Consider the following 24483-nt stretch of genomic DNA (forward strand, 5'->3'; position numbering starts at 1 on the left):
GACCACAAAGCATTACAGTTTGATGATGAACAAAGTAGTTTACCACTGCTGTGAAAAACAAGCATATTAAGGATGCTTTTGACACCTTCTGTCTCTTGCCGCTACATGAATTCATATTGAATATGACTTGCAAGCTGAGCGTATGTCCTCTAAATTGCCAGCCTTACAAAGGCAATGGTAAAAATAAAATTGTCTTCGTTCTGCTGCTATCAGCAGAAGAGATGTTCATCGAGTCAAACATACAATTAAAAAAATCTCCTTTTTCCTCTTCCAGTTGCAGAATTATAAAAACAAGATAATGGGAATGACAGTTAGAACTTAAGCCCACAAAGAAACATCAGTGTAGTGACAGGAATTGTTTCAGTTGTGGAGGCTGGCTCTTACAGAAGAATTTGCTTAATTGAAAAGGAGGTCTAAATTCTCCACGTAGTTTACTAATAGTAAACTTACTAGTAGTCTCTTATTAAAACTTTATTATTAAACTTTACTATTTATTAGTAATAAGAGACTGAAAACCAAGAAGAAAGTCCTAGAATGCAAGATACTGAGCTGAAGGGACTGCTAAACCAGCCAAGAAGAAATGCCAGGCAGAAATCCTATCTGATTCTTGATCTAAACATTTACCTGCACCACTGAGATCAAATTCACAGTATCAAACTGCTTCTGAATTTAGATGTGTGAATTGTTCCTTTGAAAATCCTCCACTCATTTCTTACAAACAGCAATAATGCTTGGGAGGGAGGGGGGGGGGGGGCGGTTGAGAGAGTAGGAATTTATAACGTATCTATTTGCTGGAAGTTTAACATGAAATATAAGGAGCATGAAATTTGGGCATCAGCTGGAAGAGGCAGTGAGCACTACAAAAATGCTGACAGCACTCACTTTGCTGGATAGTGTCTGGGCTGCCTGTCAGAAAAAAAATCAAAAAAAACTAACAGAAATGAAAGAGATTTAAGAACAAGTAACAGAAAATGACAATCATAAGACCTCTCTCTCTCTCTCTCTCTTTTCCCTTGCCTTTTGCAGTGAAGGATTATTAGAAATCCCTGGAATTTGTGGGAAGTCATCTTTGAAGCCTTTGGTGTAAATTGAAAATTTTAATCATTTCAGGAGAGACATTTATCTGATGATAAAGTGCTTCTTTAGAGTCTTGGGAATTACCCTTGACATTATTAAGGCATAATATATAGAAAGTGAAGAAGTAACACTTCAGAAAGGCTATCCTGGCAGGCAGAGCAGATGTCATTTTTTGTCGTGCAGATTTCTATTGCACATCTCCATTAGACCAGGAGTCTTGTACCTGACGGTGCCGAGCACTTAAAAGTAATCAAAGTGAGGTCTGTGAGAATGGGTTTTACACAAAGCTGAGCCCTGTTCTGACCGACTGCAGGGCTGGTGCTCCTTGAAACCTCATTTCTGGATAAATTTGATCAATCTTAGTGGTAACTTTCATAGCTCTGTAGGTTTCTTTTCCAAAATGATGCAGGAGCCAGAATGCTCCTGCCTTCAGTGATTTGCATTGCCAGGTACTGATGATTATGGGATTTGGGAAAGATATTTAGTTTGAATATTAACACCCGTTTAAAACTTTTTTTTTTTTTTTTTTTTTTTTTTGTGATAATAAGTTTAAGTTTGCCTTCAGTGTAATTCTTAAATTTTGTGAATAATATATCCTTGATAGAAAAGATTTACAGGAAACTATATTTATTTGAAAAGATTAACTGGTAATGAAAAATGCATGTGTTGTTTCACTAAGGTAGTACTTTGGCTAAGAGAATGGCCTGCTTGAAAATAAAGAATTTGCATGTTACCAGCAAGTTCTCAAGAACTATTTAAATATTTTTGTACCACTTAAAAGATTTAGTCATCTCTACTTTAAACCATGCAACTCCATGTTCCCTTTTCGTTGTTTCTTCTTTTTTTTTTTTTTTTTTTTTTTTTTTTTTAATGTAGTATGTTCATTTGGAATGGTCAATCTTATTTCCTGAATATCTAATATCATATTTGATTGTGAATGCATTAATTGTATCTACTAAAACAGGCTTTACGAATCTGTTTTTCTAGCTTAGGCTAAAAAAAATATGGTGTCCAGTATAAGCAAAAAATAGTCTAGTCTCAGAATAAAAATGGTAAAAAAAAAAAAAAAAAAAAAAAAAAGGTAAATCAAGTGGTAAATCAAATTTTTACATGGTAAAATCAAGGTAACATTACATTTTTATGTTACAGCTGAAGTTCTATAATGCAAAATTCTATACTGCAAAATATCTAACTCTAGAAATAACATTAGTGGTTTATCAACTGTCATAACACATAACCTTAGCAAATGTTTCTAATGATGTTCTCCTTCAAATTCTTGTTTGCAATTACTATCTTCCACTGTCATCTAGTGTCCAAATAAACTTTCTGCAAGTGCTTAGTGATTAAACAGAAAAATGAAATGCTGCTTTTTCCCAACTTAAATTGAAATGAAAAAACAAAACAAAACAACCCACAAACAAGCAAACCAGACCACAACAAACAAAACCAACTAACAAACTAATCAAAGAAATTTATTCCTAAACCTTGGGTATTTTCTTCTGTCTCTGTAGTTACTCGGTCTTGAAAAACTCTCTGTAGCTGAATATGCACGTCCAGCAAAGAAATGTGAAATGGAGAAGCAATACAGAGCTTTGAAAAACAACAGCATTATAAATGATAGTTGAAGGAACAGGGACTGCAGGTCCTCCTTGTGTCTGAGCTTGAAGGGAATAGAAGAATGTGGGCTAGGAGAAGGCACTGTCAAAATGTCTCAGCACAATTAAACATAAGAAGTAAATAAACATATCCAGTGAATAAAGATATTAAGATATTATTGAAAACCAAAACAAAACCACAACAAAATAACAACTAAAACCCTGGCAAAACAAGAACATTCATTAAATATATTCCATGCTTTTCCATGGAATCTGCCTCTTTCCCACATAAAGTAACAAGAAAGCAGACGTGGCAGATTTGAGACATTCCCCAATGCATTTTTATGGTATTTCAGTGAGCACACTGCCAGTACGGTGCAAAATTGAGCCATATCCAATAGTTTCCTCTTCATAAACATCCCTGTCTATCATTCTGATTAGTATTTCAATAGAACTTGTTAAAGTATTGCACTGAGAAAATTTGACAACCATTTCACAGAAATACCAATTAATTTTCAAAGTGAAAGATGATATGAAACTTGTTTCTCCTTACGTGTATTTGCCACAGCCACCTGACCAAATTCAGTTTTCATTTCACAACATTCATGTAGCACACAAGACATTCTCGGAAAAGGGGGGGGGACTGTGCTCACATATTGATAAGAAAATAGGATTTAAAATAAACTTTGATAACATGAGATGTCATATATGTATTTAGCCTTGCTAGAATTAGCTTCCAGGAACCACAGCACCAGACTCTAACAACAAACTTAGCCCAGGGCATTAATATCTGTTTTTGAATGCAAGGTTGCTGCCAAATGTGCATTACCTGTTTACTTCATAAATATAATTCCAAGGGCAAAAATAGAAGTATATTGAAGTTAAATAACCCAAGGTGACATAAGGCCCATTTATTATTACATAACATATTAATAAAAGGCTGTTAAAAAAAAATGTAAAAAACTTGCTATTCTCGATTAAAGTACATACTGAATTTTAGTAGGTAAGTGCAATAAAAGTTTTCATCTGCTTAATGGGATTTTTCTTAACCTTTAAGTTCTTTTCCTGTATTTAGTAAATATGTAAATAACCTACCATGTTTACCTGTTTTTAGTCAGAAAGAAAGAACTTACTGTCACTCTCTTTTAGTAGGTGATTTTTGTCTAATGTTAAAATAAGGTTATTAGGTTATTATATAGCCTGTTAAAAAGGCTACATATTAAGTCCCAGTATGTCCTTTAGAGAGGTCCATATGGAAAATGCAAAAGACACTTGGAACCCAATGAAATAAGTATGTGCATTATTTATTATCCTGTCTATTGCCTTACCAAGTAACTAAGGAAATTTCGGTAGCTTGGAGTTCTGAAAGAGCTTTAATGCATTTTCTATAGAGAAAAAAAATATTATTCTATAAATCTGAATGTTAATTTCCATGCATTATGGTGTGCAGAAAGAAAATCTAACAGTAGCTTTAGAAGTCAATAGAAAATACTGTACCAGGGTGGCTGTCCCATCTGCAATGTTGCTTTAAGAAAACACAAGAAAAAATGTTCCAAAAAGTTGTGGTTTTTTTTGTTTGTTTGTTTGTTTTTAATATGAAATTATTCTTTGTTTATTTTTGAACATGGTAAGCTTCAATTGAAACATAACCTTGAAACCCACTAAGCAGCACAATACAACTTCAGTCCTTTGTGAAATGAAGTCTGTGTGTGTCTAGTAAATTATTGAAGTATTGGTACTTGAACTTTTGATATTGTGCTATATTGGACCTGCTCTTTGCTAGAATATTAGAAACATTCAAGGACATGCCTTTTTGCATAGAGTAAATGACATTCAGACAACTTTGTACTCATCAGACTATGAAAGAAACAGAAGAAATATTAGCTTCCTTTCTGAGTCACTGCCTAACCTTAGCAAGCATTCTACATGCCAGAGGCAGCTCAACAGTAATTCCTAATATAAGTCTTTAATGAAAAATATTAAAATTCACATTCAGGCTTGCTAAATTAGATATTTGGAAAATAATTAAGAAGCAAATAGAGAGAAAGAAATAAATCGTGTAGGACTGACATGCAGACATGCAGGTTATTAGACCACTGTGTTGGTTTTAATGCATATATTCACTTGTCTGTTCTGGGACTGATGCTCTACTCATTTGATTAAAAAAAAAAAAAAAAAAAAAAAAAAAAAAAAAAAAAAAAAAAGATGAAGAAAAGATGAAGTGTGAAAACTTATGAAACCATGCATCACGAGCGGGTTTGGTTCCTAAACATACCCCTCATTATGTATGTTTAAAGAGAAAAACAGTAACTCAGCTCTGAGAGCTCTGCTTGCTTTCAGGCAGAATCAACGTGTAAAGACTAACAATGTCCTCTAGCGTTGCTTTCTCAGAACTGCAATATAGTGTTGCCAGCAATAAACCACAGCATCCATGGAATAGGTAATTCTAGACTGTATTCAACTATGTGGTGTAATGCATAAGATCTTTGAGAGAAGAAAAAATGCTTATTCTATTAAATAAATACACCAGCAGAAGTACTCTGTCGCTTCTCTTAAAAGCTAGTAAAAACTTATGGAGCCCTGTTTGGATTGATAGCTCCTGTTTCTGACTATAGTAGGGAAAAAATTTCTGTGCTCTTCTTTGCCCCTGGATGGGGAAGAAGGACAATGGCTCAGCCAAGAGGCTACTCCCTCTGGCTCTCAGGACAGGCAAGACAAGAGGAGTAGGAGAAAATGAATTAAACCCCAACAACAAAAGCAAGTGAAAGGCTATTACATTTCATACTGTTGCTGGCTATGTTATGCATCCTACAGAGCTTTTGTGGGGAAATGATAGAGAAGCAGTGCTTTCTAAGACAACCTTCATGCAGGGATAAGGCTGTTACTGTCCCCTACACAGACAAATACCCCTGTTGCATATTGGCTTCAATAGCCATGAGCCTGAACAGAAAGAGCCTAGATACACAGACGTGGTTAGAAAAAGACAGTAGTAATATGTAAATTAATTGCTTGTTTGGGCTTGAGAGGAAACACAATACTTCTCTTTGGTAACATCACAGATATGCCAAGAATCTTTGGCCTTAGTCCCACAGCCCAGACCTTGCTTTCAGATCTCTGGTGCATCTGTTGCAGAAGTGAGATCCATTCGGTTCTATTGAAAATACCAACTGCTTCAGAGAAATTAAAAAAAAAAATAAATTGTCTTTAGGGACAAATTGCCAAAGCAGGATGGTTAAAAAGATTAATCAAAATCTGTGGAAGCCATCTTACAGAAGGACTCCAGAGACCTTCATAAACACAGCTGAACTGAAATCACAAAATAATCTTCCAGGGTTCTTTCAGAGTTTGCTCTGGTCAGCAGGCACTGAAGAGTGCAATGTTTCTATGTCTAATTCCACTTTGGGGTCTGGCTTGCTCTCACTTGCCCCTCATTTTTCTCCTTCTTAACCTTTATTTCTTCCTTTTCAATTACAATATTAAGCACACCTCTGAGCTACTGCTTGTATCTGCAAGATATATATATTTATATAATATATATACATATTTATATACATATAATATATAAAATATTCTATATAATATATACTATATATTAATATATATTAAATTTATATGATATATAGATATATAGAATATAAAATATAGAATATTTTATATATATAAAAATATTCTATATTTTCTTTAATTGCCTCTATTTCATTGCTACTTGCTGTGTAAACAGATGTGTTTTTTGTTTGTTTGTTTGTTTTTTGTTGTTTTTTTTTGTGTGTGTGTGTGTGTGTGTGTTTGGTTTTTTGTTTTTTTTTTTTTTTTTCTGTTTTTTTATTTTTTGGTTTGGCTTGTGGATTTGTTTTTTGTTTGTTAGTTTGTTAGTTTGTTGTTTTTTTTTTTTCAGAGTACACCTATGCAATTCTCTAGTCGATCTATATCTGCAACTTGAGATGATTTCTATTGCACAGTTTAAGAAATGTAATCCTGTCATTAGAGAAAAGAGTGACCGTAAAGCCTACAGGGAAAGGTTTGATTCTGCTAGCCCTCAATGGGTCACAGCACTACTGGTGGCATGGTGGCATAGCTGCAGTGACACAGAACTCAGGCTGGGGTAGCCAGTTGTGAATTTCCCGAGTTCACAAAGCAGTTTTGCAGCCACGGCTGGGCAGGTGATGCTTCGGCTGTGCTATCACCAATGAAAGACGCACATTTCATGCAAGTTCTGCTCCACATCTGCGACCTGAAATCCAATACAGAGCATTGGCACTGTGTGCGAGTTGTGGGACGAGCTGTCTGCAGCAAAATCACAAAACAGCCTGGCACGTGCTAGAATGTACCTCACAAAATATTAAAAGGGACAATGAACTTAGGAGGGTGTGAGAAGCAATGGCTTTTTGAGATGGTTGTCTGGAGTATTTCTGAATTGAAGATAACCACAGGAAATGCTTGAATTTCTATATGCCTTTGGAGAGCCTGATGCAAAATCAATCGTAAGCACACTCAGAATATAAGAAGCATTTGGAAAAGATTGGGCTTCTGTGTTCCTATGAACTAAGTAAACTGAAAAGTGGAGTTACTACTTGGAGAAATAGTAAATGAACAAAATTATGACAGTTTATCTACCTCTGTCTTTCTAAAATTACCTTTTTTTTTAAACCAGCCAGGAATAAAACAATTCCTCTTGCAGATAAACCTAAATTATTCATCAAGTAGAATGTATGGCTGTTTAGTGACCACCAATAGTTTGTCTCATTCAGAATGGGTGTACTTTGGTCAGGTAAGGGGACATAGGTAAACTTGGCAATTCCTTTTGCCTAGTCTTCCAATGGGAAAGGTAATGAGCAAAACTGGAAAGCTGAAGTCCATAGCCTGTCAAGGCATGGGTCAATCACTCTTCTGTTCCCCAAATCCTAGAACTGACACTAAGCCCATAACAAGCTGCTGAAAATGTTAATGACATAAAAATTGTCTAGTGCTAATCAAGGAATTTACTAGAACCTGGCTAGGGATTAATAATTTGAGTGAGTAAATCCAGGTAATTTGGAGTTCTACACTGTGGTCCATTAAAGTTAATACAATAAAAATGTGAAAAGCAGGGAAACTTCAGAAGACTAAAATGCGGAGTTCTAAGGTCAAGGCAATTTTTGAAAGTTGCAAATGGATAAAACTAGTTAAAATCTATAGTTTGATGTGACATCTAAAGAACACTTTTTCATCATGATGTCAACAGTTTAATTCAGTTAAAACAGCTAAAAGGATTAAGAATAATGTTAATACTGCTCAGAATCCAGGAAAATGGATCCAAAACGGTAAAACTTCATTGACTCAGGTTATATATTAGAGGAAACAATAGACTCACTGAAGCTCATTTCTTCACAGTTAAATCATGAACACAGAAAAATTCTTATATACCTAATTTTGTATATATTCTGAAAAAATAATAATTTAAAAAAAAAAAACAACCACAGATCCCAAACCAATCTTCCAGAAAAGAATCCTATTCAGAATTTGATGGTGGTGAGATTACAGTTTTGACATAATTTTCTTACTTTCCTGTGCCCAAATGATTATGCAGATAGTGATCTGCATTATCGCTAATTTTCTTATTTCAGCAGAAAAAATTAATTTGTTCTTAGTAGAGATTTTTACCCGTTAATCTCCATTTTGGTGTCCTTCATGCATTGCTGCATAAATATACTAAATTCAATCATTTTAGAAATACATTCTAGAAAAATATTCATTTTATGATATTTGAGAATTTTTAACTGCAAAACAGCCTTCCACAATCTCTATCTCTTTAAATAATTCCCTCTCTGCACTGCTTCAACAATCTATACATGTTTTTAAAATGCATAGGGAACATAAATGATGCAATGAAACCAGCAGACTTCAGAGTTGCTGTATTGCAAAGCTCAAATGCAGAGCAAATTCCAAAGCTGCAAAGCCCTGAAAGAGGATTTTGCCAGCACCCACGGCTTATCTCATCAATGAATATAAAAAAGCTTCTAAGAATGAGTAATGAATGCAAGTACACTAAGAAGTCAGATTTTTATTTTTTTATTTTTTGAAAATGATTTAAAATCTAGCTTAAATTAGTCTACTCCTACAGTATCTTTTAAAAATACTTTAACTAGGTACTTAGGGATGGTACTTAGGTATAGCCTCTTCTGGTGATACGAAGAATCACCACTTCAGTTTATTCAGTTAATTGAGGTCAATGACTAATTCTTTGCATTAAGAATCTGGGAGCTAGAAGAAAATGATGGTTTTGTTTCCATTCCATTCAGGAATAAAAATGAATAAAAATGAAACAAAAAGCACTGAATGCTACCAGACCAAAGGAGGAAAAAATAATTCAATATGTTAATAGGTGATATTTTCTCTTTATAACATCTTCATTTAAGCACAAAGTGGGTTTTATAAATTTGGTTTGAGGATCTTAATAATCTATTTAAATATAAATAATAAATTATATCAAATGAAGAGTTTCTGCACTTTGAATTTCCAGTTTGTGTAAATAGAAAGCTTGTGGGTGGGGGGAAGTTATACGCTAATATAAAATCCAAGCAGTCCTTTTTAACAACAGCAAAAGAAAACAAACAAAAAAATGCCCAAGTTACTGACTTAGATTATATGTAATCATACTTTTTCTTGCCTTTAAAAAATAGAGTGCCCATTAAAATCTAAACATAGGAGTGGACATGATCTAGAAGCATATGAGGCTATCTCAGGGCAGTGCCTGCTGAAGGGCATCTCCAGGCTGGGTGCTGGGAGGTTGGTTAGCTTGTGGCCTGGGTTTTCAGCTGGGTACATCCCAAATCCCTTTTTCATGAATAATGCCATTTGAACATGGCTTTGTGTACTGTGCCAGGGTTATAGTGAGATACAAAGTTCACTGCTGGGGCTGAAAGGAGCCTTACCTCACAGGTAAGCCTGCACCCCTTGGTTTGTGAATTATTTCTTTATGGTCACTGATTCAGGACAGGGACTGATGCAAGTCATGAGAGGATGTGATCTGTGAACAGAAAGACTATCAGGTATTTAGAATGATGTTTTGCAAATGGGAACAGTGCATCCCATGCCATAACTCTAAAATGAAGAGATGTCTCCACAGCTTTCTAGCAACTTAGGCCAAACTGAATTCCTGGGATAACTTCTTCAACCCAAATATCTACTTATATAATTAATTTTCTTGTCTGTGGGAATTAGGTTTAACATTTAAAACTATCATTGTATATGTGAATGTGACTTAAGTGCTGTAAAAAAACCAAAACACAAAACAAACAACAAGCTGTTACACATTAAAAAGTAAATTCTATTTCCAGTAACATGAAATAGTAATACTAATATAGCAATGCCTTTATATAATTGTAATTATTATTACTGTTGTTCTGTGTAGTCTTTAATGCATTACTTGTTTGGCCTTGTGTTCAGTATCCTCCACGTGTTGTGGAGAGGAGGTGGTACAGGAAGGTCTGGTTGTTACATTACGTACAAACGAGGTCTCTAAATCAAAATGAGCAAAGAGGATTTTTATATGATTATTCAGGTGGCCTGTGTTCCTTTCAAAGCTCCTGCTCTTAACCACTTCTGAAGGTATGTCCATTCTGACTATTTTATCCAAGGTTTAAATGTCATTTGCATGTTTCTGCCCAGGACCAAAACCTACCTGATCGCATGACCTAAATGTTAAATTGAAGCTAAATAATTAGCTTCCTGCACAGAGCTCAGGCAATGAACACAAAAAAATCAAGTTACTCACTTATGAATTCAGAACCTGTGTAGTCAGAATTACAGAAATATATTGGGAAGAGTCACGTGGTGTTAAAATCACTGGTTAGGAATGATCCATAAAAGGGTCAGAGGGAGTGGTGTGCTTTCAAAAATGGCATCAGCTGCTCCTGAGTCATTGACCATTCAAAAACAAATTACTGAGAGCTTATGGACCAGTCTGTGCTCTGGAAAGAAGCAAGAGACGGGACGGTATTTGTATTTGGTGTTTGCTCTGGAGCGCCAGGCTCCATTAAGGGATAATCAAAGTTCTTGAAGCCTCTCTGCCTAATGTAGAGGAGAACTTGTGTTGTTGGAGGCTGGTATTTACTTTGTACACTCCAGTTCAGAGCAGAAATACACTTTGTGCTCTAAAAATCCTCACTATTTGAAAAAGTGATTAACTTATTTTGTTGCAGGAAAACTTAAACTGAAAACAAATACTTGTTCAAGATTTCTTTAATAAAAGATGCCACAAGGACTCAATGAGTGTGAATGGAGAGACGAGGAACTTAGGTATAAAACGTCAGCCTGGCTCAGCAGGGAAGGAAAAGCAGCTATCTCCATTATCCACCCCATCCCCCTAGCCCCCCAAAAGGACAAAATTGAAGGGAAGTTTATAAAGATATCAAGTGTAAGGGAAGCAGAAGTGAACAGGGACAGTTATGGGCAAGTAGAGCTAAAGAAAACAGGAAGATGTGGTTTTTCAAGTACATTTGGAACTGAATAAATACCAAACAGTATTGGTCTATTACTGGCAAGGCAGGTTACAACTGCAGATGAAAAAGTTACAGAAAGATTGATATGCTACTTCCCCATTTGATACTGACCTAGTGCTACCAGTTCAAAGCATATGCCTGACAGAAGTGTTAGGGATACACTATGGGAATAAACACTTAGGAGCAGAACTCGAGGAGTTAGCTTATTTGGTGTCATGGAGAAAATTCAGAGGTGCTAAGGAATCACGTGTGAACAAACATCTCCAGAAGAGAAATATGTAAGAAATTTATTGGCTGACAATGAAACTGCCCATCTGAGGTAACAATATGATGCTAATTAACCACTGAAATCACAGAAAGTTTAGATTAACACTGGATGTTTTTCTTAAAACACTGTTAATCAAACAGTTTTCACAGTCTTGTCTCATTTGTTTTGGGAGTACTCAGACTCAGTCATGTCTCCTAGTTTTCTTTTGGAATTTAATTACATCAATATATATATATATTTCTCTAAAGCATTTTCACTCAAAAAGCATTCTTGACTTTGTGAAATTACAACCCCTGTAGTTTGTAGTAAGTAGCTAACCAACCTCTCTTCATTTTTTTTCTATCTATAGCTTTGGCTTGCAACTGGAATTTTTAAGTATAAATCACATTTTCAGCACATAGTTTAATATACACAATCTATTACAAAGTGTGTACTTAAACAGACGTTGCAGAAGGCTAAATGGGCTAAAAAGGCTAATGTTGTCTGCAACAGCTAAGGTAAAACGGACTACCTTTTTTTTTTTTTTTTTTTTGTATCTACACTGTGTTTCAACTTCGTACATAGGTCTACACCCACTTATGGCAGCTGTCACGGCCCTCAAAGCACAAACAGGCTGTGCAAGCCCTTCCAAGGGGCCTGGCTGTCCTGCTTGAGGCCCCTTGTGTCATGGTGTGGCCGTGGGGACCTGGTCAGGCTGCTGTGAAAGGATGGTGTGGGTGGCCCCTGGGGGGCTGCTCCCCTCTGCTCTGGAGCTGCATTTACATTTCAGCCCTTGGCCTTTTCTTGAGCTGCACTGCAGCTGTGGCCCCGCGGATCCTGATGCGCTGTGCTGGCTCCACCCCAGGCCTGCCTTGTCACCATGGATTTGCCTCCCAGCCATTGACCTGGTGGCTGAACCAGGTTTTTGTCACCAGACCTCTTTCTGTTACAGTGGGACTGCACTATTTATTCACAGACAGTGCCCCTGCCAACCTCGCCACCAGCCTCAGCTGCCAGCTTGCCTGCCCTCGCAGAGCACCGCTTTCTTTTTGGTCCCCAGCTACAGCTGCATGAGCATACAACTTAAGAGACACGTTCCTTGGTACGCCAAATTTAGCTCCCAAAATTAAAAGCACACAGTGAAAAACTCCTTCAACCTCCTTGGCTGTTTTACAGAATGTGAAAACAATGTCCTGGTGAATCCTGAACAATAAGTTGAAAGAATAATAACTTAAATACAGCGCTTTGGAAATGTGAAGAATTATCAGCAACCCCAAATTAAAGCCTTTTATATATATGTCCTGGAGCAAAATAGTCTTCATAAAATACAGCTTTTCAGGGCAGATGTGCTAGATATTATGTTAAACTTTTGCTTGTTTTTGTTCAGACAGGTTCGTGAAAAAAAAAAACAAAACACACACACTGTAATTAGTTGCTTGGCATGAAGTGGCTCTGGATCACTTTGAGAGGAAGCAACATAATGAAATGTTACAAGATCAAGCCAGACCAACCTGCTCTGCTAGCAGTGCTTTGCTTACTCCTGTTCCTGCTTCAGTCCTTCCTGAGCTGCCCCTGAAATCAAGGTGTCCTGCACGTGCTGGCAAAGACTGTACAGCCCTTCTTCAGTGCCTAGAGCCTTTATGCAATTGCGGAAAGCCTGAATGGCAGAGGTTCTTTGTTAGGAAACTACCAAGCCTGTTGGCACCGCCACTTCAGTGTCTGAGTATCTGCTGTTGCTTCTCTCATTGACCCTCAAACTGCAATAGGTAACTCCCAGTGGTATCTCCTCAAGATACTTGGCCAGACAAGTTCAATGAGGCTCTCTGGTGCTTCAGGCTTACTAAACCTCAATGTTGTTTTTTAACTTTGGCTTACCTCCCTGTTTAGAGTGTATATGGCACTTGTTAAGTTCTAGCTGGATGTCATTCCCTTCACAGTACAGAAGATCAATCCTTCATCGCATTCAATTAATTTATGAAGGAACAGACCATTTTTGGAGATAAAGTTAACTTCTGTAGAACACTTGACTGATGTAATCACAGTTCAATTACCCAAAGCTGCCCTGAATTGCTCAATTGCCCCGATCATATTTCCCATAAAATCACGTGTGCTCATTTCAGTAGCAATGCCTTCTCCGCTCCAGTCACGGTTGTACTCCGGAGTGCCAGAGTTGTCTTCCACAATGTGGGTAACTAGGCCACGTATCCCAACAAGCTACAGGAGTCAGAAAGCACCGGGTATCAGGTGCCACAAGGTGGCAACTGGGGGTAGCAAGGCCTTATTTACTTGCAAAATCCCATAGCAGCGGTGTTTTCCAGGAACAAATACCTGTCTGCACAAGCTGTGGCTGTTCAATGTTACTTAACGTGACAGGCAGGCAGCAAGCTCTTCAACCTGACAGAAGTAACTACTTCAGAGTTTACTGTGAGAACCATAAGCCTGGTCTAGCTTGTAAGAAAGTGTGTTTTCTGGCTGATGAACTAAAGAAAAAATAAAACTGGGTGAAGGGCCGTGCATGTAAGATTTAAACAGGCCTAAGAGGAAACCTCAGGTGAGGGGAAGAAAACGCGCTATATAATGCCGCTAGTTATTTTACTAAATGCATCTGTCCTGCAGGCTGAAAACGAGATGCCTGTGCTCTTGCTTTGCATTCCTCCTCCTATGTGCTTGCTTCCTATTCTGACCGGGGCATCGTGCTTTGAATATTGTCTGTTCTCTGACCTGCTGCCTATGGTACATGTTACAGGAGAGGTCACGGTGCTGCAGCACAGAAGATATGACCCAGCAATACACAGAAAACATAGCACAAATAACATGATATGGAGAAGGTATGATGCAAGGGAGCCTTGCTTCTCCTGAGGATGCCCTCAACCCCCACAGGCAGCCGAGGCCGAAGCCCCCTCACACCACCCTCTGCCTCGCTCTTTTGTGGGTGACCACACCACCGGAGAAACCAAGAACAAAAGGGAAACCCGAAAGCGAGGCGTGCAAGGTTTATTTTCGCTTTCTCAGCTCAGGAGCGAGAGACCAGCCCCCGAGGAAGCTCAGGGGCTGCTTCGTACCAAAAAAAAAAAAATAATAATAATAATGTCATGAGACAACTTGGGGAGGCGGCAAGGGGACCTGGGGCGGGCAGACGGCGCCTTTCTAAGGTCGGTGAGGGCTGAAATGAGCCTGGCGGTGGCCGCCGCGGCGCAGCCCAGCCCAGCCCAGCCCAGCCCAGCCCCGCACGGCCCCGCCGCTTCCGCCGCCCGGTTCCTCCCTGCCCGGGGCCGCCCCCTCCCGGCGTCCCCCGGCTCCGGAAGCGGCTGCCGACAATAACAAACAGCGGCGGCGGCGGCTGCGCCCCGGCTCCCCCGGCCCCGCACCGCCCGCTCCCCGCCTGCCTCCAGCGCCCGGGGCGGGGGGCGCCGCTGCCTCCCTGCCTCCCTCCCTCCCTCCCTGCCGCACCGTGCGCGGGGGCTGCCGCCGCCGGCCCCCGGGGTGAGTGGCGCTGCGGGGGGGGTGCGGTGGTGGTGGTGGTGGTGGTGGTAGTGGGGGGGGGACGGGCACCCCCGGGTGGGTTGGGGCGCTCCCTGCCCGCGGCTGGGCGGAGGAGCCCTGGCAGCGAAGTTGGTCCGAGGGATGACTCAGCCGGCCTGTGCCTCCCGAGCAGGCAGGCAGGGTTAGTGCTGGTGAGGGCTGACCGGCTGCCGGCTCGCCCCTTGGCTGCTGTCTGCTCCCCTGGGGGACAGCCGTCCCCTGGTTGTGACCCCAGAGTTGTGCCGGGGGTGCAGCTGCTCAGCTGGGTGCTGGGGGGGCAGAGCCTGGCGTCGCCGTCTGTCTTACCTTATCTAGAGGTTAAGGGAAAACAAACCGAGGTGCTGAGCCGTAACCTTGACGTGTTGGTTTAGCCCTCTGTTAGCCCCGGTTGTTTTTACTCTGCCGTCTGTTTCCTGCCTGGAGTAACCGAGCGGTGCCCTCGCGTTGGAAGTTTCGCCTGTGTTTCGTTTTGGGTATGCCCTGCCTAATATTGGGAGGAGGTGGTTGGCGTGGCAGGCTTTCTGGAAGAGCTACGCCTCCGAAATCAATGGGTTGATTGTGCAGTATAGGATACCCCAAGTGTGTTGGGGAAATCACGAAGGTAGAAGATGCATCTGAGAGTTTGTGTAGCTGGGCAGTGTTACGAGGAGTACTAGATACTAGAAACACCTGGTAACAATTAAGCAAGCTTGTGCGCTCCCATGGTACATCCAAGCTGTGAACCTAAAATAAAATAATATCTAGTACTTTGGGATGTTTTCAGAAGATGAAGCACATCAAGAAGGGGTTTTGCCATTGGTTAATGCTTTCTCATAAACTTTAGTGCCAAAGAGCAAACACTAACAAGAAAGAAATAGGTTGTAAAAGTTATTGTATTTAGTATAAAAGAAAGCATGCAGAGGATACATTTGTACTTACACTGAATGCCATCTAAAGCTCCAGATGGTTTTATTTTGTTGGGAATAGTGAGGAGAACTTACCCGAGGGCATGGAGAAAGGGACTTCAGGAGGGCCAGTTATAGAGCCAGAAATAGAAGCAGGAACCTTTGGGATAATGGATTAGTGTAAGATAGACGTAACTGCACTTTGGAGGTATGTTATCATTCTACACTTTGTATAAATAACAATTGCCTTGTAGGTTAAAAAAAGCAAAACACACAACCAACCCCACTATATGTTGTGCTGTAATCTGTTGGTCTGGCCTTTTGCTCGGCGCAGATCTGGGTTAGTAGTGTCTGAGATCTTCCTCAAGGGGCTGGCTCTCTCCCCATGTCATGTTACCATATTTATAATTAGAAGTGCACGAAGCAGATTTGCGCCTACTGGAGGAGAGGGCAACGGTTATTTTGAGGTCTTTTGTGGTGTCTGTTTAAAGCATGGTTTGTCCCTGCATGTACTCCAAACATCGCTGAGGTTATGCATAGCTTTGCAAAACTTGAAGCGAAAAGCATGGTTTCTAAGCTATTTGCAAGTTTCTTAGAATTTCAGTTATTCTGGTTAAACTGGAGGTAGGTTTATGTGAGAGGATGGGAATGGTGCGTGTCCTTCTGCTCCCTTTGATATGAGTAACAGTTAGAGTTCTCCTTACGTTATCCCATGGGGTTGGGTGTTATCAGCATGGTCTTAAGCATTTGTTTTTAAAGTAATAATTTTAGTGGTCGACTGACTCTGCTCTGTGAGGATCTTGAGGTTTGTATCCCAAAGTTTGGGTTTGCTCACGTACTACGGTAAAATGAACCAGGTGGTTCATTTTGGGTGAGGTGGGTACTCTGAAAACTATAGCTTGCATACCCGGCTGTCTCATGAGCTGCTCCAGAGTCATTTGGACAGTGTCCAGGCTGCCGTGCCTTTACTTCTGCATGTGCATGCCCAAGAACAGTTATGCTCCTGATGTTGGTCTGCAGCTCTATGATATTACACGAGGAGTTTCCAAAAAGGGGGAGAAAAAAAAAATCTAATACCCTACCAACTTTGCACTAGAGTATTAGTGGTTAGTGGGGTCCTTAGAAGTAGTAATCTGTGAAGAAGCAAAGCTTGATGACAAGATGCAAGCTTACATAATGTTGCATGGTACTGCAAGGCCTGGTTGAATGCACTGATACCAAGCAGGCAAAAAGAAAAACACCAAAACAACATGTAAATTACTAAGCTAGTTGCTAGAGGTCATGCGTGCGTTTTGTAGCCAATTTTTCAGAGTAATAATTTCCGTGTACAAGTTTTTATGAACTCTGTGTCATAAAAGCTTGCGGTGCAATTGATGGCGATAGAGAAATCACTAACAGTAACTTGTTCTGGGAACTAGTGAGGGATTCTGTGGTTGTTGCGAAAGTCACTTGTCTGTGGGCTAACTCATATCGCAGATGTGCTTTTAGTTCAGTTTTTAGCTCAGTTGGAAGACACTAGCTCTGTATCAGCTGTTTCCCTTTGTAAGCAGGGTTGGCAGTGGATGTATTTTGATGTTTCCTGAAGATAATGGGATTTCAACATATCTGGATTGTTACTGTCTAAATTAAATTGTTGGCAGTTGTTGACAGAAATATCAAAACAAATTTATTGATATAAAAACTTTTGCTCAGAGATTCAGGTGGGGCTGGTTGCTCTTGGCTGGTTAGGAGAAGCCCCTGGGGTATCGGGAGAACTCTCGCTTGTCTTCTGTCCATCTCCAGGTGTGTATTTTCCTTTTTGTTGTTGGGGATTGCAGTTGGGGTTTGTATTGCCCCAGCAGGGTTCTGAGCTCAAGCAATGACAGTTGCTAGTGGAGCTTTTTTTTTATGTGCATCCAGGATGCTGACAGTTTCTTCTGGGAAGAGATTTAGCAGCTGGGCCTGCTGCCTTTATCACATCAAGGTAAAATGATTACAGGATGCTGTATGTAAGTCTCTAGTAGCTGGTGTACCTAGAAAATCAGCTGTTGTAAAAAGTGGTAGCCTGCTTTCTGTGACTTGAAGTGCTACATGAATTTTTCTCCAATATGTATTGATTACCTGTTGACTGAAAATAAAATGTAAAGCTGCTTTGTTGGCTAGGTGGGGTCCAGATGTCTTGCTGTGTTATGCCACTCTGACTTCAGAACTTTTCTTGCTATGAATAGCTTTTCTTACCTGCTGAGGATTATTTTTGAAACACTTTCTGCTTTTTTTTTTTTTTTTTTTTTTTCCTGGAGACTGGGAAAGCTTTGGCAGTGTGTGTGGGAGTAGTGTGTTCATTATTTGAATTGCCCGTTTTTTATTTGGACAGATGAGTTGGAACTAGTGTCTATATGATAGAAACACAGTACAGCAATCTTCATTACTACTCTTAAAGATGTGTTTGAAAGGCCAGCATGGTGTTTTCAGTTTGAACAGATTGAAAGCAATGTGTATTTCTGAGGTAGAAAGTGGCGCTGGAGAAGTAATTAAAGGGCAAGTTTGGCTTCCATCACGAATTCACAGATCAGGCCTCTCTTAGCAAAGCTGCAATATGAAATCTGTTCAGGATGGCACTTTGCTGAGACCTGATTTCCATGAATGTTTGAGATAGCTGCTTCTAAATTCCCAAATTTTGTGTTCACATTCTGTTTCGTAACTGATCTTATCTTGTAACTTATCTCCACTTTTTATATGGCTGAATATGTTTGTGCTCCATTCTGTAAAATATGCTCTTGTCTATTGCATATGTTGCAGAAATGGCTGCAGCAATTTTTATTCTTTTTCCTTTTTGAATGGCTGTGTTTCCCTGATATTGCAGGGATTATAAATGTCAGTGTTTTATCTCAAATTTTATTTTGGGTTCATTGCTGCCTACTAGCTGTGATGGTACGTCAAAAGTATGGATATTTGTTTCTTACTTAGTGTAGTTGTGCTTAGGTTAGGCAGTTTACACTGATAAAATGGTGCTTGTATTGTTACAGTTTTCCTTCCATCTTCCAGTGTGTGTATTTCTATTAAATTCAGATGAAATGAAGGTGGTTATGTAAGAATATATTGTGTAACTGGACTAGCAGCTCTTTTACAGTATATTATGCTTATGTTGTTGTTATATTGCAAGTATTTTACTAGTAAACTCGAGATGATTTGTCTATTGTAATTAAAAATATTCTGTCCAGATACTTGTGTTATGTACTAATTGGAAGAGACTTGGTGTAAACCCAATGAACACTTCTTTACACAAAAAAAAACACTAAAATATCACTTACAAAACTTCTTAGATCTCAGTCTGAGCAGAAAGAGGGGGTGGAGTGTGTAAATTTTTCTTTACTTATGTGGAAGACTCAGAGATAAAATACACTTTTTTTTTTTTTTTTCAATTTATAGGTATATGATACAACAAAGCAATTTCACATTAATGGTCTGTCAACAACATGACCAGGGTTTAAAAAGGTGGGGGTGTGGTTGTCATACATAAAGAGTTGTGGGTTGGTTTTGTTGTCTGTGTACTTTTTTGTCAGAGGTTATCTATTTCGTAAGTTGGTGATATTCCACGGAAGGAATTATTGATGCACTTTGTTAGTTGTTTTAAACTGCCAAAGATTAAGCCAAGAAAGGTAAAGAGGCTAGTTGAAGTTAAATTTAACTTCAAGAAACTGTTTAATAATATTCTTCATACCCATCCTGCACTTCTTCTCATTTTTTGATACATTAATGTTATCTTTCAGATTGATTCCAATGGAGACCTGAAGAAGGTTTGTAATTATGTAATATGCAAATAGAGCAGTAAGCTGGTTTGCCAAAAATCTAGATGTGATTTTTTTGAAATGTGTTCATGGGGAGGATATGAACTCTGCATGTTCATAACTATCCATATGAAGAATAAAAAGTTTGAAAACGTTTTGGAAGTTGCTGATTGTTTGAAGAGTTTACCAAGGCTATGGGAGTATTCTTTCTAACTTGCTACAGCAAAGTAATCCTGTTTTCTGCATCTATGGAAAGTTGCACAACTGAAAGCTGATGCAGGGAGAGGAGCAGAAGGACGACTGGCTGAGGAGAAGGGACGCTGCTGCTCGTGCTCTAATCAGTGTTTGTGATCATGGTCTTGGTTAGCCAGAGGGAGAGTGGTAATGAGGAGAGGCATTGGTGCTGACTTGTCTGATTTTGATGTAAGAAGTAAAGGAATTTTTTGTTGGCTGTTTCTTACAGAATTGTTTGCAAACACTGCATAATTTTCATGCTAATTATTTTTAAAATAGCTTGTTACAGGGAAACCTCCCCACCAGTATGGAGTCAGTGAGTAACTTGAATAAAACCACCTGAAGCTCTACATACCCAAAAGCACCATTCTTTGCAAAGTATTAATCTCCATAATTGGAGGGAGATGTGTAGTCTGGCAAAATTACACTTTAAAAAAAAAAAAAAAAGCTGACTAAACCTGCAGTTAACTTTGCTAAAGACAAAGTTGCAGGCAGCTGTGCAAAGACTGTTTTCATCAATTAAAAAAAAAAAAAAAAAAAGAAAAAGCACTTTTACAAGCTGTGGGCTGTTTCCTAGCAATAAGAATGTCAGAAAACCTTGGTTTGTTTTCCAACTTGTTAACCGAGGCACAGAAATTTCACTTTCTGACAGATAAGAGATGTGGCGTTTTGCAAAAGCCAGTAAACTTTTTTTTTTTAAACTGTTGGAGGAGAAAAACTTTTGCCTGATTCTTTATGTGGATCGTGTTTTGGCACAGATACAGTGAAAAGAGTAATGTAAATAGACGTTAACCCCTCACAACTGAAGTTTTATAATTATATGCATACAGAATCATGACATAATGTCTAATCATGTACATTTTGCCTCATAAAAGTGCTTGAAACTATTCTTTTCCTACAGTTCCGGGTGTGAGTTCTGTCTGAACTTGAAAGAAGCTGCATTATTTGGGCCAACTCAATTTTAAAGCTACTCTTTGAGGTGTGGTGTGTTCTTACCTGCCCGGCTGCAGTCGCTTCAGGTCTCGTGCTCTTCCACCCTCGGTGGCGCTGGGGACCTCTGAGGGTCCTTGGAGAGCAGAAATAAAAGTAGGAATGGCTCTTACACTCTGAGTTACCAAGTTCTGAAACTCCTCTCCAGTGAATTGGGAAGTAGGGACTCGGGCACGTTTCCTGCTTCCTGTGTAGGACTGCGGCTCCTTTCCTGCGCTCGGAGAGGAAGGGACTTGCTTTGCTGACCAGCCTGCGGCTGTGAGGGCTGCTAACAGGGCAGGGGCTGTTGGAGGCGCTTTAATTAACTAACCGCTTCTGTGCCTGACGCACATCTCAGCACAGTGTAAATAGAGCTCCAGATGGCACCTTGCAGATGTCAGGGATTGACAGCCTTTCTTGAAGACTACTACGCTCTGGCTTCAACATGAGTTTTTTAGGACTTGTTGTAAAGTGGCCGTGGGAGATAGGATCTCCACCTGGAGTAACGTGCATCTTGGGCATTGGGTGTGGCCTGGTTTAAAACTTTGAAGGGGTGGGCGATGAGGTTTCTCTCTGCATCTGGGTCAGGAGAGGCCCTGCTGTTGTATATTCATCAGGCAGCACCGCCAGCTGTATGCTGGGCGGCATCAAAAGCCAGCAGGTGGAGGTGGAGATTGTGCCCCTCAGCTCGGCTCTTGTGAGGCCCCACCTGGGGTGCTGCATCCAGGTCTGGGGCCCCCAGCATAAGAAGGATGTAAGGCTGGTAGAGCAGGTCCAGAGGAGCGCCATGAGGACGATCAGAAGGCTGGAGCACCTCTCCTATAAAGACAGGCTGAGAGAGCTGTGGATGGTCAGTCTGGAGAAGAGAAGGCTCTGGGGAGACCTTACAGTGGCCTTCCAGTACCTAAAGGAGGCTTACAGGAAAGCTTTGGAGGGACTCCTTGTCAGGGAGTGTGCTGACAGGACAAGGGGTTAATGAATTTAAATTAAACAAGGGTAGTTTTAGACTGGACATGAGGAGGAAATCCTTCACTCAGATGGTGGTGAGGCCCTGGCACAGGCTGCCCAGAGAAGCTGTGGGTGCCCCATCCCTGGAGGTGCTCAAGGCCAGGCTGGATGGGACTCTGAGCAACCTGGTCTAGTGGGAATTGCCCTTGCCCACGGCAGGGAGGTTGGCACTAGGGGATTTTTAAGGTCTCTTCCAACCCAAACCATTCTATGATTTATTGAAGAAGTTTGGAATTTGTTTTTTGAAGTGCCTCTTAAAGCATGTTTCCTTTCAGTTGCCCAGATAAGGGTATGCATTTGCATTGTGTTTCAGAAATGAAGCGGTTTGTGTTGCTAAAAATATTAGGGAAGAATGTTGTGAGGTCATCCTGTCTGTTTTTCTGGATAGTTGCAGTGGTCTTTTGCAAAATTAAGAGGTTTTTGGTTGCATTGGTGGCAATAATGAGGAAAGCTCCTTGACGTCTGCTTTTAGAGATGATCTTAACAGTATGAAGAAAGATGTTTTTCTCCTTAAATTCAGCTTTAGTCTCTATGTTCACTTTCCTTTGATATTAGGAAATGTGATGTTAAATCCTTTGCTTCTGAAGTGAGGTGTGGAAGATCAAGAGATTTTTTTTTGAGAAGGGCACCCGAAAAAAGGAAAGCAAATAGAGGTAGAACACAGATTTGTAGAAGAAAGCAAATTGAATTGGAAGGAACATTCTGTGCTAGTCTACTACTTTGTCTATTATAGAGTTGCCTAAGTTGAAGTGAAACAGGAAATCCTGCTCAGAGGAGAGCAAGGTGAAATCACAGGAATTGCAGCAGCTCAAAGGCAAAATTTAAATTTTTGCTGCATGGACATGAAGGGCAGCTTAACAAAATGATAATGTGCTCCAGAGTTAGTTCTCAATCCCCAGAGGTAACAAAGGCATATCCTTCTAGAGGAGAGAAGTACTTCAAATAAGATGCTCAGTGAATGAGGAATACATCATGAGTCTTTTTAGCATGTGACAGTCTTGTCGGACTCTGCCTCGGATGAATTGTCCTTGTGGCAGGTAGGAATTCAACAGTGATCCCCAGTGAGAATCCAGACCCTTGTAATCACAGGTAACATTTGTGACTCATATTGGAGGCAATATCTGTTACCTGTAACGTAGCCTCAGTAAGAGAAGAGAGCTATCCTTTATTAGCTTATACAGATGATGTTCATAAAGAGCTGTTACAATGTCTAATAATTAGCAATGTGGATAATTTCAGGCTTTTAAGTGAATAACAAGGGTACTGCCCTGCTTAAGCTAGTTCTGTCTGATTTTAGAGCCATGCTCCTTCCTACCTGGAGATAAGTATGGGGGCAAGGAGTTCGGTCTCCTTGGTCCTCTCTGACCTTGGTGGTGAAGTAGTGTTGAGTACAGCACTTGCTGTGCAGATATGAAGTAACACTTCCCCACTAAAAGAACGGTACCCTATACTGCTGACGTCTTGCTGTTCCCTCTTGAACCCGTGGGCTTTAAGGGAAGACATGACTTTGGCATAATTTAGTTTAAGTTCTAGATGCTTAAATAAAAAATGATTAATAACTTGGATTACAGATGAAACTTGAACAACCCAGTTTATAAAGGAGACATGGAAAATGAGATGCCAACAAACAAACAAACAAAAACCACACACAAAGAAAAAAGCATACACAAACTGAAATATGAAAATACATTTTATCGGGTATCCTCTATAATAAAGTGAAATTGATGATGCCCCTTTAAACACAAAGAGCAAAGGTAAACATTGGTTGCTGTCTTTGTCATACCCTGTGTGCTGTATTTTAGTGTTTGGGTTAGTGAAGTTGGAAAGAATTGTACTGTGAAGCAGCGGAGCAGTCGGTGGGAAGGTGAAGCAGAGATTCTGCACTTAATGGGAGATGTGGATGGTTAATGTAGCCATAGGATTATTTGTGGAGTGCTGTGAGACCCATGATGTCTGTGCTGTAGTTACAAAAAGGAAAGGTCTGTGAACAGACATTCATTTCCTTTTACAGATGTAGAAATAATAAGCATATTCGGAACTAAATAAGCAACATTTTAAAATTTTTAAACAACATACATTGAAAGTATTGATCAACACAGACTTCAAAAGTTCTCGGTTGTGTTTTGGAGTTTATATTGGATAGGACAAGCTTGCAATATTTTTGTGAAGTGAAGCAGATGTAATTGTATTGCAATGTAAGCACAACATAGAGCAGTGAAATAAATATTATATTGTCAGCATAACATATTCCTGGCTGGTTTTGGTGTTAGCTAATGTTACAAAATACACATCTGAGTTACTTCGTGAAGGTTTTTCAGCTCAGTGCTATTTTCACTTCACTTTTTGTCATCTTAATCTTTTTCTTATATTAATTTCTACCATTTTCTGTCTGCTCTGGCAGTTATTGCTCTGACAGCAATTCCTCTTTTCAGGCTTCTGGCTTTTTAAAATGATGTTGTTAATAATTCCTGGGTGCTGATCATACAAGCTTCCACCCCATGACTCAAAAGATCTTATTTCTATGATAGCATTGACCTAATAGTGCAGGCAGGTCATGCAGTTCAGACAACAAATCTGGGTGGACGAGTCATTTCGTTACAGCTTCTAATTACATAGTTAAAGGCTTTGTCTTCAGTAGTTGTCAAACTCTGTAATTTTTCAACCTCTATCAAAATGGCTGAAAATAATTTAGCAGTGTAA

The 24483-nt window shown here is 39.7% G+C and overlaps 1 protein-coding gene across 2 annotated transcripts in view; it reads left to right on the forward strand.

Annotated features, from left to right (window-relative positions):
* The first annotated feature begins 14708 nt into the window (after positions 1–14708).
* Positions 14709–24483, forward strand: part of RB1CC1 (RB1 inducible coiled-coil 1) — a 74005-nt gene continuing 64230 nt past the window's right edge. For both annotated transcript variants that reach the window (XM_084282215.1, XM_084282216.1), the window contains exon 1: positions 14709–14882. The gene's annotated coding sequence lies outside the window, so the exon portion shown is untranslated. The remainder of the gene's footprint in view (positions 14883–24483) is intronic.

The sequence above is a fragment of the Netta rufina genome, assembly GCF_964035555.1.
Source record: "Netta rufina genome assembly, chromosome: 2".
In the NCBI taxonomy this organism is placed as follows: domain Eukaryota; kingdom Metazoa; phylum Chordata; class Aves; order Anseriformes; family Anatidae; genus Netta; species Netta rufina.